Consider the following 20,401-nt stretch of genomic DNA (forward strand, 5'->3'; position numbering starts at 1 on the left):
TTTAGTGTCATGTCACAACTCTGCTCAAAACCTTCCAACGGCTCTCATCTCACTTGGGGTAAAAGCAAAAGGACCCCACCAGAGCCTGGGGAGCCAAACGATCAGGATGCCCTGCAACTTCCTGATTTCATCGCCATCTACTCTTCCTCGCCCTAAAGTGCCTTTACCGTACTACCTCCTGGCTACTCCTCAGTCTCACCAGCCATGTTCCTGTTCGAGGTCTTTGCCTCTGTTGTTCCCTCTGCCTGGAATGCTCTTTTCCAAAATATCTGCAAGATTTGCTACGTCATCACTTTCAGATATTTACCCAATGTCCCCTTCTAACCCAGAATCGCCATGTACAGTTGTGCATGTTGTGCCCTACTTAAGTGCAGAAGGCACCTTTCCCCTTGTGGTCTGGGAGCAGCAAGTGACTGAAATCTATGAGTCTATAAGCAGCAGTATGCATCCTTATGGAAGACACATCCCTTCTAACTCCAGTATGATGGTTGTCGCCTCATGTTTGCACTTCTATCTCCCAGAGTTACCATGAGGATCAAATGCAATCATATCAGTGATAATAACCTTAAATAATAACATTTATTCAGCAATTGCTTCAGGCCAAGCATTGTAGTCAACTGCTTTCACAGATCAGTGGTTTAATCCTCACAAGAACACTTTAAGTAGGTGCTATTACAACTAAGCATAGTCCATCGTAAAAACATTCATCTGCATTCCAGGTGCCAATGCCATTATCATCCTTACATTCTTCCATGATTCACTAGCTTGTTACTTATATTGTAGCTCAGTGGTAGAGTGCATGCCTAGTATGCACAAGGTCCTGGGTTCAATCCCTGGGACCTCCAACAAAAGTAATAAATCTATAAACCTAATTACCTCCTCTTTCCAAAAAAAAGAATAAATGAAATATTTCCCTTAGAGTGTCTTTCATGAATTATGAGGGGTCAGTTGGGATAAGGCACCATTCAAACAGTTTCATTCCAGTTTGCCCAACTATCACCAACTATTTGCAAGGTTAAAGATGTCCTAAGAATACAGAAAAAGGGCTTCTTTGTTTGCCCCTCAAAAATAGAGCATTAAAGACATGGCAACAAATACAGCAGTATTTCCCTCATCTATTTCAATCTGTCCGCATAATCAATTCCTGTTTCATCCGACCTTGGATCAGCTATCTACTTTCATAATGTCATCTACTCCTGGGTTTCAAGAGTCCCAGAAGCTCAGACTGATGTCACTGGTACGGACAGGTCTCTGCTCACAGAGGCAAGGTTAGCTTCTCTGGGAAACCTGCAGCCTTGAGTATATTCCTTGCAGTATCAATAATCATCGTTCTCTCGTGTGGCCCTTCCTACCCATGCTCCAAGGCTGTCCTTCTTAGCTGTTTCTTTCAGGAGGCCTAGTTTCTGACCTGTAGCTTATGACAGACCTTCAGGCAAAATGAGAGGAGAGCAGAGAAACCACTTGCTGATGACAAAACAAAATGACTGTACTTAATTTGTTACAGTGACAAACGAGATTTTCAAATGGAGGAGGATAGAATCCTTTCATGGATAACACATTATCTATATCTAACTATTTTATATAGATCAGGCCAAATTATTATCCTGAAGGTAAGAACATATTTGGCCACTGACAGCCTTAACAAACCTCCAGGGCCTTCCAATCCATCCCATTAAGTCGTTTCAACATTAAAAAAAGGGTTGTAGGAGATTGGCCACCTGATTATGATAGGCGTAGAGGGCCCTGAGAATAAAAAATGGTTGTAGTTTGGCTCCCTTGTTAACCAGAAGGGCAATAATACAGTTTCAAATAAACATAGGAGAAGGTAACCTAGAAGCTCTAGCTCTTTTAGAACAAGGAACTTACGTTGTTTGCTTATAAAATAATTCCAAAGCAGGACAGATGTCATCACAGAGACATGAAGTCATTAGCTCTCAAATGAGGCTTTTTTAGGGGGAAACAAGGAACCTCTGTTCTCTGGGCACATTACACAAAATGTGGAGAACAGCTCTTTACCACCTGTTAGAGCTAACTGAACACTGCAAACATCAGTTTTAAGCTACTAGTCCTCTGTCTTCATCATTAGTAAGCTTCCTCTGTTTATCAATTATAACATATCTTCATGCTTAAATATACACACTAAACAGATAGTCAGATGACTTTATTTAAAGCTATCAACTTTAATTTTAAAATAAAATTACTTTTACCAGCATGTTCTGAATTAGGGCATAAACACATTGATTTTATCGTCTTTTTTGAGGTGAGGTTAACCTTTAGTTAAAAATGCAAAAAATCCTCAATATGTTAATCATTTTTTAAACATCACATTAAAAGAAACTTGCCTGTAGATTTATATAAGTAGATTTTTAAATGGGAACCAAAATTTGCAGCTCTTTTTATGGAAATATCAACCCATTGTTGTAGCCTGGAACAGAACTTGGTGGGGAATGTGATTTCTGAATCATTAGAAAGCCAGGTTTGAAATGTGTTTGTAAACTGGTGTGCACATGAGCCAAGACTGATTGACTGGAAATAACTCACTTCCCAGTACAAGATATAGCAATAGTCCAGTATAGTGAAAAGTGTAATAACACAGATACTTGCTTGCCTGTATGCATTGATGACCACTGTGAACCCTTCAAGTCAGGGAGACTGTCCATCTCCAGGAACTGGTCCATCTCCAGTGCCCAGTGCAGGTGGGGCAGCTGAGGTCAGGCAAAGGTTAAAACATGAGTGAAGGACATGAACATTATCAGGGAGTGAAGTCAAACCTGGGGCAAAGCAGGTATTCTCCATGGATCAGACGGAGACTTCATCCTTCCCCAGCTCTTACCCCTCCCTGTCCTGGTTCCCTGACTCACTTACAGGTTTTTCTTGAAAAACAGTCCCTCAGTGAGTCTCGTAACCTTGGGTCTCCTGCAGGCTCTGTTCTAGGAAACCCAACTCAAGACAGATGAGCACATATCTGATAACACAGCCCCCACTCTATTAACATGGAGAATTTTCTAACACTTCTCACTGCACTGGTGACCAAGAGGCTAAGCCCCGCGGGTTATTATCCCCCTTCCCTTCTCCCTACATTCATCGTCTTTCATCAATCCTATTAGTAGGGATCAGAGAAGCTTTTCTTTGGGTATAAGAGCTTGGGGATGATTGTGCTCAAAGAGCCTGACCTTGTTCCCTAAAGAGTTATCACATGCTTATCCTCTTTCCAGAGGGCAAAAACACCCTTGCGGGAGGTCAGCCAATGCAGAATGTGCTCCTGCCTCTGCGGAGCCTCTCTCAAGATGAAAACCACTCCCCCCTCTTATCTTTAAAGGAGACCACATGAAGTCACCAAGACAGGAGAAAGCCTTGGAACAGATGTTAAGAACCCCCTTCCCTACAGCTACCAAGTCTGGGCCGAGTTCTCCTTGGCTCTGACCCCAGATCCTTGCCACTCAAAGTTCTGGCTCAGCTCTTGTTCTGAGGAGTCTTCAGCTCTCTTTGCTGTCCCCTCTCTTCTTCCCAGGGAAGGGGTCTCAGGATTCCTAGGTGGGGAGCCTCTGTGAGCCTCAGCAAAGTCAGGCAGCAGCATACTCAAGACATTGTTCTCCATTTCTAGCTATGATTATGGAGCAGGTAAAGGCCAGCTGGAGCCCTGACCTCTGTGTTCTGGCTGCAGCTGAGTCCCACTGTCACGAGGAAGGATGGAGAGGCTGACAGATGGGCAGGGAACCTGTCAGGGCCTTGTGGAAGCCCCCTGGGACTCCAGAACAGCGACAAGGACTACACACAGGTGCAAGAGATAATTAGGGGCCACAGGTGTGCAGCATCTACTCAAATGAGGCCACCGAGACTGTGTCTGGAGACAGATGGACAGATGTTAATGCAAATGTGTCATCACTAGTCCTCTCCAGGGGCTATGAACCAGCTCATCTTAGCAGCTCTGTGTCTAAGGGAGAGAGGGAGGCAGTGGGACAGTAACAGACCTTTGCTGGCCTTGCAGCCAGCCAGATGTATGTCAACCCAAAACTAAGGTTGAGGGGATGGGGACAAGGGATAGGAAAGTGCTGAAGGAACCACCAAAAACTGATCATTAACTTCCTCGGTCCTTGAAAGGCATCCCAGGCTGCCAAACCATCCTTGGTCCACATATACCAACACTATCCACTACCCTTCCCAATAGAGTCTCCTATGTTAGATTCCACCCCTAATCTCCCTCTGTGTCAGAGTGGTTATCACATTTTAATTTGCATAAACATTAGTCACAGGAGTTTGTGAGTAATGCAGATTCTCTGGTTCTTATCCTGGGTCAGAGGGAGGAGAGCTCATTCTTGCTTATATAGCTCAACACAAGGGTCTTCAGTAGCTGGCAGAATAAAACAGTCAATGTTTGGACATAGAAAGGCTGGAAGTAAAGACATTTCTCCATTGAAGGTGCTTCTCCATTACAAATACCAAATCCTGAATCATCACAGTCATAGGACTGAGCCTCTCCTGTAATTCACTCAGGCTGAAGAGAAAAGTGAGTGAGGTACTGGGAGTCCAGGAGAGCCCATGAAGGGAGACAGCAGGGTATGAGGAGGCTTACTGCACTCTGTAGTTTCATGCAAGGCCTCACAAAAGTGCCCTGTCCTTCTCCACGTCAGCATGGCAGGAGACAGTGTTGATAAAGACAAAAAGATACCAGAATGTGTGTCTAATGGATGGAGTTGTTTGTCTCTAGGTCCACATTATCCTTGTTCTGCCAAATATCATTGTTCTGCCTCACTGGATGTAAAGTCTTAGCTGTTTAAAAAGTATTTTGGAAGCAAATACAGTACTGGCTTTACACCCAAGTCTGGGCTGGGCTTGAGACCTCTTCTGGGGAGGTCTTGACCCTCCCACCTGGTCTTTAGAATTGGACATGTGAATTCCAGCCCCACTGGTCCCTATGGTGGCTCATGCAGATGAATGATTTGTCAAAGAATGTCTTCTCCAACCTCCTCATTTTTCAGGTGAGGAAGCCTCTCCAGGAACAAATATTTCCATGAGAACAAAAAGCATGTTCATTATAAAGATTTGAGGAGTGGCTCTTCAAAAAACCTAACCATCTCTCCTCTCATTTCTCCTGAACCAGGTGGGTTTTGACTGGTTCTATTACCTTGCTTCCTTCTACATTAAATACTTATAATATCTCACTGTCTTTAAAATGGTTGGCTATCCATTAAGAATAACTTGCTTGCTCAGTTGAAACAAAATTCCTTATACTCAGAAACAGTAGCATTTGATCCCCTTGACAATACTCTCAGCAGTTTTGTGGAGGTATGTCAACTTGGACATGAAAGCAGAGAGAGCTAAAATGCTCCACAAGTGAACGGAGAAGAGATGGGAAGAACCCTGGAAGGCAGTGGTGGTTAAAGAGTGTGGTTCTGAGCTCAAACACAGCTGAGTTCAAATCTTGGCTGGTTCTAGCCTTCTCTCTTTTGGAAAAAGCACTTAACCTCATTGTCCTCATGGAAGCTCTGTTATCCCAACACTGTTGTTTTTGAGTAAATCTGATCAACTCTCTAGGCTCTTTGCTCTAGGACAGCAGACTGTTTTACTGGAAATATACAGAAAGTATGAAGCCTGGACCATGGTGTTCCAAACTATTTTGATGGCTCCTGTCCAACCCAAGAATTTGAAACCCCTCCCACTGCACCTGGAGAGACCTTCCTAAGTCCCTTTAAAACAAACGAACAAACAAAGGTATTGGATGGGCTGGCTTAAAAGAAAAAAAAAAAGATGGTTAAAGGGGAATGAGGGAACTGGTAGGAGGAAGGAGAAAGAAAAGGAACAATGGAGAATCAAGACCTGGTGGGAGATGAGGTGTCTCGTGGCAGTTCTGGGCTCAGTAGCAGAAGACAGGAGAAGACAAGAGAGCTCCAGCAAGTGTATGGTGGAACTGCTCACAGAGCTGCCCCGTCGGGGACATATACTTGATGGAGACTATTAATCCCTCAGCTTCCCTGTGAGTGTACCATGACAGGAAGAAGTGGTGTGATGGTGGGTTTATCATTCCATGGGGCCATTACACATGTCTTTTCTGTGCTCTGAGCCCTCATCTTGACAGTCAGTACTTGTTTGTTATGAAAGGTCATTTCTTTCAGTACCACTTCTTTGTCTCTGTTTCTCTGTCTCTCTCTCCCTCTCCATGTTCGTTTGACCTGAGTACATAGCTCACAGTTTGGACCATCCTTAAAGGATATGTTTTAAAAAAGCAAAAGAAATTCAGTATACAAATCATATTCTGGAAACTTAGAGGCTGTGATCATAAGATCATAAGTGGCATCGTGTGGAATGAAGACAGCTGATGAATTAAGATTTGTTCCAGCCTTTCCACTGATGTAATGCGAGATTTCAATGAAATCATGCATGTAAAGTGCTGAGACTATGCCTGGCATGTGGTAAGCACTCCAGAAAAAGCAGTTGTTGCTATAACTACTACTATTATTGCTCCTTGAGAGTTAGGCAATAAACAGCAAGTGAAAAATCTCAGATTGTATCCAGTGGATTCTGGTTATTCCCCCCTTGATCTGAGCCCAGAGGGAACACAGTTCATGTGACATCTCTGGCTCTACCTATGCAAAAATCCTCCAACACTTCCTCAGCCATGAGAATTTCAAAGATTAATGGATTGGGACATGTGCGGTATGCCAGAAATTGACACATTGTAACTAATTATACTCCAATTAAAAAAAAGAAATTAATGGAGAGACGTGTGACAAAGTAAAAAGGATCTTTGGGTGACTTTACCTATTTCCCTTTTTTTTTTTTTTTTTTTGGTCCCCAGCTTCTTCCATTTTAAAGAACTAAAATTATAAAGAATTCAGGAAAAATCATCCAATCATTTAATTATTATATAATCATACTTCCCCCAAATCTTCAATTCCTTCTTCTGCATCATTCTTAGACAACTTAGCAACTGAATGACAAAAAATACCTTCATATATTAAGGCTTTCTAGCATATCAACAGGTAACATTGACATTCTAAGCTTAGAAGTGTGATTAATCTCTTCTTCCTGTTGATTTAAAGGTATCATGCTTTTTTATAATTGTCATATCAAAATGCCAGATGAGGGGAAGGAAACCTGTTTAACTAGTAATATGACAAAAATTTCACCTGTGTTTTCCTTTACTTTTAAAAAATTACTCTTTTGTCATTCTTTTTAAAAATTGAGATATGATTGACATATAACATTTTTATTAGTTTCATGTGTACAACACAATGACTCAGTATTTGTGTATGTTGCAAAATGATCACCAAAATAAGTTTATTTCACATCCGTTACCACACATAGTTACAAAAAAATTTTTTCTTGTGATGAGAACTTTTAAAATCTATTCTTTTAGTAACTGTCAAATACACAATAATTATTTACTATAGTCACCATGCTGTACATTACATTCCCATGAGTTTTTTTTTTTTAATAATTGGAAGTCCTTTACTTTTTAATGTTATCTATAGAAATCTTCTTTCTCTTTTTGGAAAAGTGACAATATACCTGTCACTCCCTTCCATACAGAAGGCCATTGCAACAACAGCACCACCTGATATGACCCCATCCTCTGTTTAATCACAACTCCCTCCTCTATGGAGTCTAAACCAATTTAGAAATGGGAGTTGAATCATAGTACCCACCTTATTACTAGCTGGCCTGTAGAGTGTGACTCAGACCTGAGGCCAAACTCAGCTTTCAAGGACCTCTTTCCACCTCAGCTTATATCCAAACCTTGCCACCACGCAGGGGAGGAGTTCCGCCTGCAGAGGTGACTCCTCCAGTCACATGGATGAGGGATCTGGGTGCACCTCAAGCCCCACCAAGTCAGATGGACAGACACCCAACCTAGGTGTACTGTACTTACCACTTAGAAGGAGGGGAAGAGGGAAAAGAACAGCTGCCTCCATGCTGCTCAGCCAGAGAGAGGCACACTTCTTTTAATCTCATCCACGAGAGTAAGGAACAATGGTATAGACTCTTCTCATTTGAATGTTTGGCGTGGATTAGAAAAATAATTTCCTAAGTCACTTCCGCTGCCATGGAGCAGGGTGAGGGCAAAAGCTTTCCCCCAGATCTGCCTGAATAGAAGTGTTGACAAATCCTATTCCATGGACCCAGTGAGGGGTATCTGTAGTAGGAATATAAAGATACCTCCTCTTCTGCAAGCACACCGTCCATGGGGAAACAGCACGTGAAGCCATGAAAGTCACCCCAAGCTCAGTACCATCCAATCAGATAATTCAGTGTTATCTGAGATCCTGAACAGTCACTTCCATGGCAGCGGAAGTGACTTAGGAAATTATTTTTCTAACCCATGCCCAACATTCAAATGAAAAGAGTCTATACCATTGTTCATTACAAGCTTTAAAGTTATTTCTAAGTTCTTGAGTGCACAGGCATATTCTTTTTTTTTCTTTTCATTTTGAACAGAAGGAAAGAATCATTGCTGTGTTTTTGCAGCTTTGTTGAGATATGATTGATACAACGAACTGCATATATTTAAAGTGTACAATTTGATGACCCCATTCAACAATCATCACAGTGAAGACAGTTGTCCCCAAAGTTCCCTTGTGCCCCTTTACAGTCCACACCTCTTCCCCCCAGCAACAAGGGATGCAGTTTTTATCTGTGTAGGTTAGTTTGTGTTTTATATAAATGATATCATACAGTTTGTATTCTCCTTTTGTCTGGCTTCTTTCATTCAGCATGAGTATTTTCTTAATCATCCTTGTGGTTGTGTAGGTCAATTGTGCATCTTTTTTTTTATTGCTGAGTAGCTTTCCATTGTATGTGTGAACCACAGTTTGCTTATTCATTCACCTGTCCCTGGACATTTGTGCTATTTCCAGTTTGTGGCTCCTACAAATAAAGCCACTGTGAACATTCATCTTCAAGTCCTTGTGTGGACATATGCTTTTGTTTATTTGGGGTAAATATCCAGGATTGCCTGGGTTGTATGGTAAGGAAATGTTTAACATTTAAAGAAGCTGCCAAACTGTTTTCCAAATTGGTTATAATTAAGACATACTCTGTTTTTTTCCTTTCATTTTGGACAAATGGAAAGAAAGCTTTGCAATTTTACATTTAATGATTGACCCTTATTTGCGCTTTTTTTCTTACATTTTCTAGGAAATGTCTTTCTTCATTTGTCATAGGTCTTCTCACTTCATGGATATTTTTCTTTTCAGTAATTATATTCTGGGCCTTCTATTGGCCTGCTTCTCGTCTGAAAAGTGGGGATATGTCACCAGCCTGGGGAATCTCAGGTTCAGAGATGTGCATTAATCTCAGAGACTTGCTGTGAAGACTAATGGAGACTTCAGGAAGTTTTCAAACAATGTACCTCAATTGTGGTGGACCTAAATATGCTACTTACAGTTGTGAACAGGTGCAGACCTGTGTGACTTAAAGTCAGCGACAGGACCTGGGAGCGGGAGAAAAAATTAAGCAAAACAAAAAACACTCTGCCCTTCAGCTACATCACACTCCCCTTCTCACCCCACCCACATTTGTTCCAAGCACCTTAGACTTCAGAAGCAGGAAGATGTATTTTGCCCCTCAGAGCCCTCCCTGACATGCCGGGAGAGAATGGAGAGAGGTTTTTTTTTTTTTTTTTTTAAGCTTAAAAATATTCTTTTGAAATGGAAAGAGGAGTGTTAAAGGCTGAATCAGGGGCTGTGGGGAGCAGGGGCGTCTGTCACAGGGCCTTGGTCTCCCAGCCTGTGCTGTTGGAAAGCAATCTGGGGGCTTCCTAAGAAGTTTAGTTCATTCTGTGGTTTCTGAGAAAATTTAGAACACAAATTCACCGAGAGGATGGATGTCTGAATTACAAGCTTCAAACAGACACGGTCCCTTGGTCCCCGCGCTCTTACTACTGGGAAGAAAAACTCATTTTCCAAACTCTCTGAAGTGTGAAGGCGAGCTTCCAGCCCTGCTCCCCGACTCGCCCTCTGACAGGGGAAGCCTGATGGGTAAAGCAGGAAGCATGCGGTCTGATGCCCAAAGTGTAAAGGAAGGTTGCCCAAAGCCTAGAGAGATCAGTCAGCAAGTAGGATCCCAGCCTGGCAGCTGGAGGGGAAAGGAGTCTGGCCTGAGAGAGGAGAGAGGGACTTTATATTTACTCCAGCTGTCACTCACAATCAGTGCCTCAGAGATGAGGAGAACAGTCAGGAGGAGACGGAGCCAGCAGCAGCCCAGGGAGCCCTGGAGAGGGAGTCACTCCACCCCACCACTCCCCTTGCAGAAGGCGGCTCCCCTAGCAGCCCCGCCTCTGGAAGCCAACTTCCCCTTGAAGTGATCAGGGAGCCTGGCTTCAATTGATGGCATGCATTTGCCAAATTCATTCCACTTCTGCCCAGTTATTTGGAAAATTTTGCCTCGTGTCGGCAGAAACCCCAAGGGTAAGGATGGTAGAAACCCACTTGTTTATCTTAAGATATCTGCTCTCTCTCTCTCTCTGCCTTCCCCTGCCTTGCAACAACTACGCAGTAACAAAACCCTGTCTTCCCTACTTGCAATCTGATCTTCTTAGTCATTCTAATATTGTTATGATTTTGCAGTTCCTAACATCACTGCACAGGCATCATTCCACGTTGGGTTTTCCCATTGACAGTGCCATTGGAGATGGCACGTAGGCAAGGATGTCACAGAACGTGTAAAGAAACATGTCTCCAAGGGCTGACAGTATACCATTATCCGACATACCACAGGCTGCCTGGCCTAGAGTTGGGAATTGGGTCATTCCAAGCGGACGTGTGTTTGAACATCCACCACCTACTGCAGGAATAAACACTCTGTGTGCCTGTCAACCTGCACGTCTGTCTAGATTCCATGCAGATGTGGATATTGCAGTGGGTAGACTCTGAAGATGGGCCCAAGCTGCCAGCTCCTTCGTGCTTTATAATCCTAAGGACCATGAGTACGATGAATTTCACTCCACGACTAGGTTATGTTGTCTTTAAAAAAGGAAAATTTTCATGTGAGCCCTTCAAGTCTGGGTGTAGAGGTCGGAGTTTGAGAAGTCAGAAAGAATCCAAGCATGGTACGGATTCAATATGAGACAGATTCTCTGTCGAAGACGGACATGGCATATGGCAAGGAACGTGGGGTGGCCTCTAGGGGCTGAGTGGGGCCCCCGGCTCACAGCCAGCAAGGATTCAGTCCTAGAACTACTACAGGGAACTGGGTTCTGCCACACCAGGCCAGACTTCTGACCTGCAGAACTGTGAGTAAATGAATGAATGTACGTTATACTTGAAGCTGCTAAGTTTGTGGTACCTTGTGATGCAGTAGTAAAAAAAAAAAAAATATATATATATATATATATATATATATATATATATATATACACACACACACACACACACACACACACACATACACACACATATACACACACACTTTTTTTTAAATTTTAATGATTTCCCTGGGATATAATTCCAAAGATAAAGTGGTTCTGGTTTCTCTCTATTAAACCTGCCAACATTGTGATGTCATTTTGTTTGTCTAGTTCGCTGGGCAGAAGTTGGTATTAATTAGCAAATTGGGGGGAAAACTCTTCGATGATATGCCCACTCATATCCAATTACACTTAAAATATCCCTTCTTGTTCACAGGGCCTGTAAGGCCTAGCATCATTGGGTTCTGTGAATTTTTCTAACTTCTAGAGCTGCCCTTCCTGTGCCAGTGAGGATTCAGCCAGAGATGGCTGACCAGGGAGGAGGCTGGAACTCCACTGGCATCAGCTGAAATGGTTACCCACAGGCAGAATTTTTTTCCTCTCCAATCCTCCCTGTCTCTCAGAAGCCTCAGCTCTGCTTTTAAGGACTTCCAACTGATTAATTCAGGCTGACCCTGATTACCCAGATAATCTTCCTTCCTTTGAGACAACTGATGAGGGCATTGCATCTTCAAAGTCCCTTTGCAGTTAACACCTAGATTGGTGTTGGTTTGAATAACTGGGATCTGTAGCCTTAAAAAGTTGACACATCAAAAAGCCATCACACGACCTTATTAGCTCAGTTACTACCCCCGATTTTTTTTTTTCCTTTTCTTAAAACATCTTTATCTGGTGCTGTTCTGAGGGTGATGCTGGCCTCAGAAATGCACTGGGAAGCGTTCTCTGTTTTCTTAAAGAGCTGTGTGGTATTGGTATTATTTCTTCCTCAGATGTTTGACAGCAGTCACTGGGAAAGCCATCTGGATCTGGAGTTTCTTTTGTGAGAAGTTCCTTTTTAATAGTGATTTCAATTTCTTTAGTATAGATACAGGGCTGTTCCGACATTTAATTTCTTTTAGTGCCACTGTTGCTAATTCCGTCTTTCAAAGAATTATTTTTTCCGTCTAAGTAATTTATTGGCATAAAACAATTCATAGTATTCCGTATTAATGTTTGATGTCTGTATGTTCTTTGGCAATATCCCTTCTTTTATTTCTCATATTGGTACTTTGTGCTCGCTCTCTCTTCTCCTCTCAGTCCAGCTAGGGGTCCATTTAGATAAGGGTTTATCAATCTTTTTCATTTTATTTTTTATGGAAGTGTAGTGGATTTACAATGTTAGTTTCAAGTGTACAGCAAAGCGATTCAGCTGTATAAGGGTTTATCAATTTTATCAAACTTTTGTATTTTTTTTTGCAGGGGAGGGGGAGGTAATGAGGTTTATTAATTTTTTTATTTTAATGGAGGTACCCAGGACCTTGTGCATGCTAGGCATGCGCTCTACCACTGAGCTATACCCTCCCCACCTCAAACTTTTCAAACGACCCACTTTTGCTTTCTTTAGTCTTCTTAATTGTTTGCCTGTCTTCTATTTCAGTGATCTCTGCTCTTTACCATTTCTCTTCTTTTGCTTTTTCTAAGTTTAATTGCTCTTATTTTCTACTTTTTAAAGACAAAACTTTACATCAATGATTTTTATAACTTCTCTACTATAAGCATTTCAAGTTATAAATTCTCATCTAAGGACTTCTTTCATTGATATATTATTGGGTTTTGACTGTCATTAGTTCAATCCTTTTGCAATTTCCTTTCAGATTATTTTTTTGGCTTGTGGGTCATATAGCAGTGTGTTGTTTAATTTCCATATACTTGGATATTTTTCATGTATCATTTAATTATTAATTTTTAATTTAATTCCGTTGTGGTCAGAGAACATATTTGATATGATTTCAATCCCTTTAAACTTACTGAGACTTTCCTTGGGCCCAGCATACGGCATATCTTGGTGAATGGTCCCTGTGCCCTTCAAAGGATAGTGTGTTCTTCCATCATTGGGTGAGGTTTTCTCTAAGTCTCGAATCGGTTAAATTATTTGATATTATTGCAAGTCCTCTACGTATTACTTTTTAATTTAGTTGTTCTTACAGTAACTAGGGAGGAGTCATAAAATCTCCAACTATAATTATGGATTCATCTATTTCTTTTTTTAGTTCTGTCGTTTTTGCTTCATATATTTTGAATTGCTGTTAACAGATGCATAATAATTTAGGATTGTTACGCCTTTTATGAACTGAAAGATCTCTCTTGCCTTGAAGTGAACGTTAATATTAATATAGGGACATTGCCTTTCTTATGGCTGGTATTTGCATATCTGTAACTACTCACAGTGTACCTTGCTTTAATATTATAATTCTTCACATCGAATCTAAGAATCTTACAACAAAATGTTTTCATTGACCCCCCTCCAGTCACCCATTTTATTTCTACATTATGAATGAGAAAAAAAAATTCTACATACCTATATGTTTACTGTTTCTCGTAAACTTTGTTCCTTTGTGTAAATCCAGGTTGCTCTCTGGTATTATTTTATTTTTCCCGTCTGCCTGAAGGACCTCTTTTAGTGCAGGTCTGCTGGCAGTAAATTCCCTCAGCTTTTGTTGATCTGAAATGTCTCTTCCGCATTTTTCAAAGGTCCTTATGCTAGATATGTCATTTTAAGTTAACTGTTTATGCTTTCAGCAGTTTAAACATGCTGTTACATTGACTTCTGGTGGCATTGTGTTTGATAAGAAATAAGTAGGGACTCTTATTATTATCCTTATGTCTATAAGTGCACTTTCCCTCTGCTTCAAGACTTACTCTTTTTCTTGGTTTTCATCGATTTGAATATGATGTGTCTGGGTGGCTTCTCTTTGTGTGTAAGCCTGCGTGGGTTTGTTGAGCCTCTTTTGTGTAACTGTGGGAGTGTAGGAAAGGAAGAACAACATCACTAGGATTCAGGGAAGTGCAGAGTAAAACCACGGTAAGATACCACTCTGTTCCTTCTGACCTCTGAGTAGTGTTCTGTGGTGGGGCTCTGTCGTGGTTTGTTTAACTGTTTGTCCATTTAAGGACATTTGAGTTGTTTCCAAATGCCCAGAGTGAGCAAAGCACTCTGTGCTCACTGCAATGGTTAATTAAAAGAGACTGATTATAACCAAGAGTTATTAGAAATGTGAGACAACCGGAACTCTCCTTTCATGCTGCAGCGTACTTGGTACAGTCATCTTGGATAACCAACAGACATCATCTAGTCAAGCTAACCAGCTGCCCACCCAGTGACTCAGCAAGTCCACTGCTAGGGTATATCTAAGAGAAATGAGTGCATAAGTCTACCAAAAGAGAATAGATGGGTAATGACGTTGTGGTCTATTCATACAATGAAATAATATTGAGTAATGAGAACAAATGAACCATTGCTACATGATACAACATGAGTGAATCTTAGAGAAGTAATACTGAGTGAAAGAAGCCAGACATAAAAGAATGTACCGAATTTTTCATTTTAACGAAACTGAAATGGTTTATAAAGGTTGGAATAGTAGTTACCTCTGGGACCGTGGATAGGAGTAGGAGTTGACCCTATCAGCATGTAGAGGTCTTCTGTGATGTTGGAGATGTTCTGTGTCTTGATCTGGGGAATGCCACACAGACATCTATACACATGCAAAAATTCATCCAGCTGCATGCTTGAGGTGTATGTTAAACCTCCATAAGAATTTTTTTAAGTAGGTATTATGCAACAATCTTTGAGAAATAAAATCTAGCTCTAATCATTGGATATATAAATTAAACCATTTTAATTTACCTTTGAATGTGAAATTAAAATGTTTTAAAATTCCTCTTCACATTCGTTAATTAAAGGATGAATCTTTTCATAAAAACAAAGCAAAAGCCAATTCCTTCAAACGAAGCAGCCACAGATACTTTTATGCCTCTCCCAGAGTTTTATATTTAGGGCTTTTGCAGACTGCAGGAACCAAATGCAATTTCATACTTGAAAATCTTTCCCCTGCCAGATGCGGGATCTGCCTGTTTGCCACTGATAATTTAAAGGTGCTAAATTCAGATACTTTCAAACTGTGTTTCTCTAGAGATCACCCTTTTTTCTCTAGATGGGACAATTAAAATGAGCTTCTGTTCTGCTGCCACTAGCCCTCCAATATCAAAGTTAAGAATGTAAGGGGTTTGGAAACGAGAGATTTAATGGGGTCTGGGAAAGTGTGCCTTTTACCAGGAATTGGGCAAAGTTTCATTTTTGCTAGATGAAAGACTAATTTTTGAGGTTTTCTGGAATCAGTGACATTAGATATCTTGCCTCTTTTGTAGTGTGCTATATGGAATGATTCCAAAGATTTCTCAGTATCATTTTAAACAGTACCCATTCTTGAAATTGTTTACCTCTTTCTGTTGAATCGGAAAAAAGGTCAAAGTTTTTTTCCATATCAATCATGCCTAAAATAACTCTGTACCCAAAAGCCAGAATTAATTTCCTGGTAAAAAGGGACAATGAACTTTGCCACGGTGGATTCTTATTGCTTTGTCTTCAGAGCATGCCCATCTGGGAACATGGCTTGTTTCTGGGAGCTTCTCCACCACTGCCATGCAGTTCCCATCCAAGACCTGTCCATAGCTCCATTCCCCTGGTCACATTTGCTTATTCCATGAGTAGCATCTAATTATTTATTTATTTATAGTTATTTTTGCATTGGAACTGAGAGACTTAGTTTCTTTCCAGTGGTAGAATTAATAAGAGATACTGTCATATTTCCCACCAAAGCCTTTACAAAGATGGGCAGATGTCTAGGAGCCTAGCACAGCCCTTCTTCATCAGGCCCAGAGGGCTTCTGGACCATTTGCCATCAGCTAAGACTTTCTTGATCTGGGAAGATATGAGATGGTAAATTTTCAGCAGGAGACCAGGATATAGCAATGCCTAGGTAGATCTGTTTTTTTGAGATTAATTTTATGTTACAACAACAGAAGGGAGTGAATGAATGAATTAATGTGATGTCCTTGTACAACCACATGACATTTTTGCTCATTTGCTACTTTGTTTGTTGGGGGTTTTTTTGTTTTGTTTTTTGTGTGTTTTTTTAACATTTTTTATTGATTTATAATCATTTTACAATGTGTCAAATTCCAGTGTAGAGCACAATTTTTCAGTTATACATGAACATTTATATATTCATTGTCACATTTTTTCTCTGTGAGCTACCATAAGATCTTGTATATATTTCCCTATGCTATACAGTATAATCTTGTTTATTCTACATTTTGAAATCCTAGTCTATCCCTTCCCACCCCCTGCTCCCTTGGCAACCACAAGTTTGTATTCTGTGTCTATGGATCTATTTCTGTTTTGTATTTATGCTTTGCTTGTTTGTTTGCTTTTAATTTTGGATTCCACATATGAGCGATCTCATATGGTATTTTTCTTTCTCTTTCTGGCTTACTTCACTTAGAATGACATTCTCCAGGAGCATCCATGTTGCTGCAAATGGCGTTATGTTGTCAGTTTTTATGGCTGAGTAGTATTCCATTGTATAAATATACCACATCTTCTTTATCTAGTCATCTGTTGATGGACATTTAGGCTGTTTCCATGTCTTGGCTATTGTAAATAGTGCTGCTGTGAACATAGGGGTGCAGATATCATTTTGGAGTAGGGTTCCTTCTGGATATATGCCCAGGAGCAGGATTCCTGGGTCATATGGTAAGTCTATTCCTAGTCTTTTGAGGAATCTCCATACTGTTTTCCACAGTGGCTGCACCAAACTACATTCCCACCAGCAGTGCAGGAGGGTCCCCCTTTCTCCACAGCCTCTCCAGCATTTGTCATTTGTGGACTTTTGAATGATGGCCATTCTGACTGGTGTGAGGTGATACTTCATTGTAGTTTTGATTTGCATTTCTCTGATAATTAGTGATATTGAGCATTTTTTCACGTGCCTATTGATCATTTGTATGTCTTCCTTGGAGAATTGCTTGTTTAGGTCTTCTGCCCATTTTTGGATTGGGTTGTTTGTTTTTTTCTTATTAAGTCATATGAGCTGCTTATATATTCTGGAGATCAAGCCTTTGTCAGTTTCATTTGCAAAAATGTTCTCCCATTCCATAGGTTTTCTTTTTGTTTTACTTATGGTTTCCTTTTCCGTGCAGAAGCTTTTAAGTTTAATTAGGTCCCATTTGTTTATTCTTGCTTTTATTTCTATTGCTTGAGTAGACTGTTCTAGGAGAACATTTTTGACATATATGTCAGCTAATGTTTTGCCTATATTTTCTTCTAGGAAGTTTATTGTATCTTGTCTTATGTTTAAGTCTTTGATCCATTTTGAGCTTATTTTTGTGTATGGTGTAAGGGAGTGCTCTAGTTTCATTGCTTTACATGCTGCTGTCCAGTTTTCCCAACACCATTTGCTGAAGATCACTTGCTACTTTGAAATAGAGAGTAGACAAAGCCTCAGATGTCAAAAGAGAACCTGGAATAAGATGTCATCACCACCAGTCATCCTGGACATAAACGAGGGATGCAGGTATCCTTTAGGGAGAAGCATTGACTAGTTCATGTCTGTAGTTCTTTCTCTTATATGAATGTTTTATTTGTCTCCTCCTAAGACAGTGGGTAGGGTGATCCCTGGATATGATTGCCCTTTGATACAATTAAAGGATGGATGTGTCACCAGCAGAGAATGAGGGGGAAAAATGAGGGTATCTTCAAATTTTTGCTCCATGTATCTTGAGAAGGAGGAGTATCGAGTTTTGCCCAAAACATCTTCTGATTGATGTATGTCTCTAACGTTCTAAGTCTTCTCCTCATGACCTTCTTAAAGGTACCTGTTCGTTCATTCAGTACCTAGTTAAGCAAAATGATTCTCCTCTGATCTTTACCTAAAATTCTCCTAAAATATTCTGATGTCATTTGCAAGAAGTCTGTGAGTGAATTCAGAATTCTTATAGATAAGCAATATGAGAGAGAGAAAGCAAGTGAAAGCATATTCACTGCTGAATCCTCAGTGGCTGCTGTAGTGCCTGGTGTGTAGTGGGTACTTAATAAATATTTGTTGGATGAATGACTGAATAGGATTCATGTGGAAACATGGACTGGTAGTCTGTTTATTAGTTTATCTGTCTTACTTTGTATTTGGTGCTCTAACAAAAATATTTAAATATATGGTGGTTTGAAAAGTTTTTCTAAAAAGTATATGAAAAAGTCCATTTTGCCCAGTAAATTAAAAAGATGTAGTAGCCTTGAGGACCTTACATGAAAATACATTAAAATTCTTGCACCCCCTAATGGTCACCTGTGGGATTACACTTCAGAATTAGAAACAGGCAAAGTTGAAAATAGGACCACATTTTCAAGAAAAAATTGTATTCTAGACACTGGACTCAGGCAAGCTCAGTCAAAGGGTGCTCTTTGGCAGGACTTGAGTGTTTTTTGATGACCACCGAGAAGTGACAGATGCTCTCTATTTCTGAACAAGCTTTCTGTAAATTTAAAGGGTGAAGTAAGCAATCTTTCACAGCTCAGCTTTGACAATAAGAAAGTCTAAAACAGCAGAAAACCCCACTCCAATGGCTTTTGAAAAAGTCTATTTAAAGTTTGGTTCCTGGGATGGGAAAATGGGGCACTGACAGCCCCAACAGTGTTTCCAACTCACCAGAAAAATATGCTGGCTTGGACAAGGCGAAATATGGTAGAAATTAAGATCATATCTTCTCTGTAATAGACCTCGGACTCTCTGGATAAGTTGTTACAGATTTGAGCAAGGATCCTATGGAAGAAGGCAGACTAATAGACAAAATTCTGAAAAGACTGGACCAGAAGAAATACAGCAGGCTGAAGCCAAGTGCATATATCTGTTCCTTTACAAACCCCATGAAAGTGAGAATTAAAGAATAAAAAACAAAGGCCATCCATTCAGAAGAGCAAAGAGAATAGTTCAGTCAAACAAAAGCAGAGATTATACCAATTTTCATGAATTTTGCTTTAAAAAAAGTCATTCTTTTTTTTCTTTCCTTCCAGTTTTAGTATACTCTTGTGTGTGTGTTTGGGGTTGGTAATTAGATTTTGTTTTTTGTTTTTTTTTTAAGGATGTAATGGGAATTGAACCCAGGACTTTATGCTTGCTAGGTAAGCACTCTACCACTGAGCTATACCCTCTTGCCTCAACTCCCATGAATTTTGAAAGGCTGAAAGTGAGATGGTTCCCTGGTAATTAGCTTAGCTAAGCAGGTAAATCTTAAACCTGGTGCTGCAGATGGCCAAGGCAACAAGAAGCAAGTGGTGAACCGCCGGCACAGAACCCAAGGGAGACGCAGGATTTAGAGATACCAATAACCTCTAAGTGCAGGGAGAGGGTCTGTAGGGTGAAGCTGAAAAGGATGTGCGGATAGTTTGAATGTGGAGCTGATAGACGTCACCCCCAGATTGGCCCCCCCTACCCCAGGCAGCTGAGGGACATGCTGGCAGGAAGAGATTTATTTGCTGGAAAGTTTACACAGCTGAGGATGGGGTGAGACGTTGTACAGAGGAGTTAAGCCTCCGTTCTGGGTGATACTGATTCATTCCCTATCTGGTGTGGGAATTCTGGTGCCAAACAAAGGCATCTCAGGAAGGAGACTTGAAGCCTTTAAATCTATGTAAGTATATTACTTGGATTCAAATAAAATTAAACTAAAAGAAAGAGAGTGGAGGAGCTAATATAATACATGACTCACCAGGAAGTTCAGCTCAAGTTATGATTTATAGCAAAGCTCCTGGATAGTCTGCATTACCGTGGCTGAAGAGGCTGTGGGATGAGCATGGGGGTGGGGGGGGACAGCTGGCTGAGCCTGGGGTCTCCAGAGATCTCAGTGAGGACAGCCCTCTGAATTTGCCGGTGTGAGAGGTTGAACTCACGCTGGGTTAATACTTCGGGTGACAAGAGTAAGGAGTCTACAGTAGCCCTAATTTGGGGGTAAAGGGGACCAATTCTGGTCATGGGAAACCTAAGAAGAAAGAATTGGATATTTTCAAGAAAGAGTCTCCAAACATATACATATCCACCCCCAGAGGAGTCGGGGGCAGAGGTCCTGAATGACCTGTTTGAATTACTTTTTAGTGACATGCAAGAAATTTTTTTGGTTTCTAAC

General features: G+C 40.7%; 1 long non-coding RNA gene across 1 annotated transcript in view; it reads left to right on the forward strand.

The window, feature by feature from the left end:
* LOC135323362 (uncharacterized) overlaps positions 1–20,401 on the forward strand; it is a 172,388-nt gene that overhangs the window by 43,816 nt on the left and 108,171 nt on the right. The gene's annotated exons all lie outside the window — the stretch shown is intronic.

The sequence above is a fragment of the Camelus dromedarius genome, chromosome 17 (assembly GCF_036321535.1).
Source record: "Camelus dromedarius isolate mCamDro1 chromosome 17, mCamDro1.pat, whole genome shotgun sequence".
NCBI lineage: Eukaryota > Metazoa > Chordata > Mammalia > Artiodactyla > Camelidae > Camelus > Camelus dromedarius.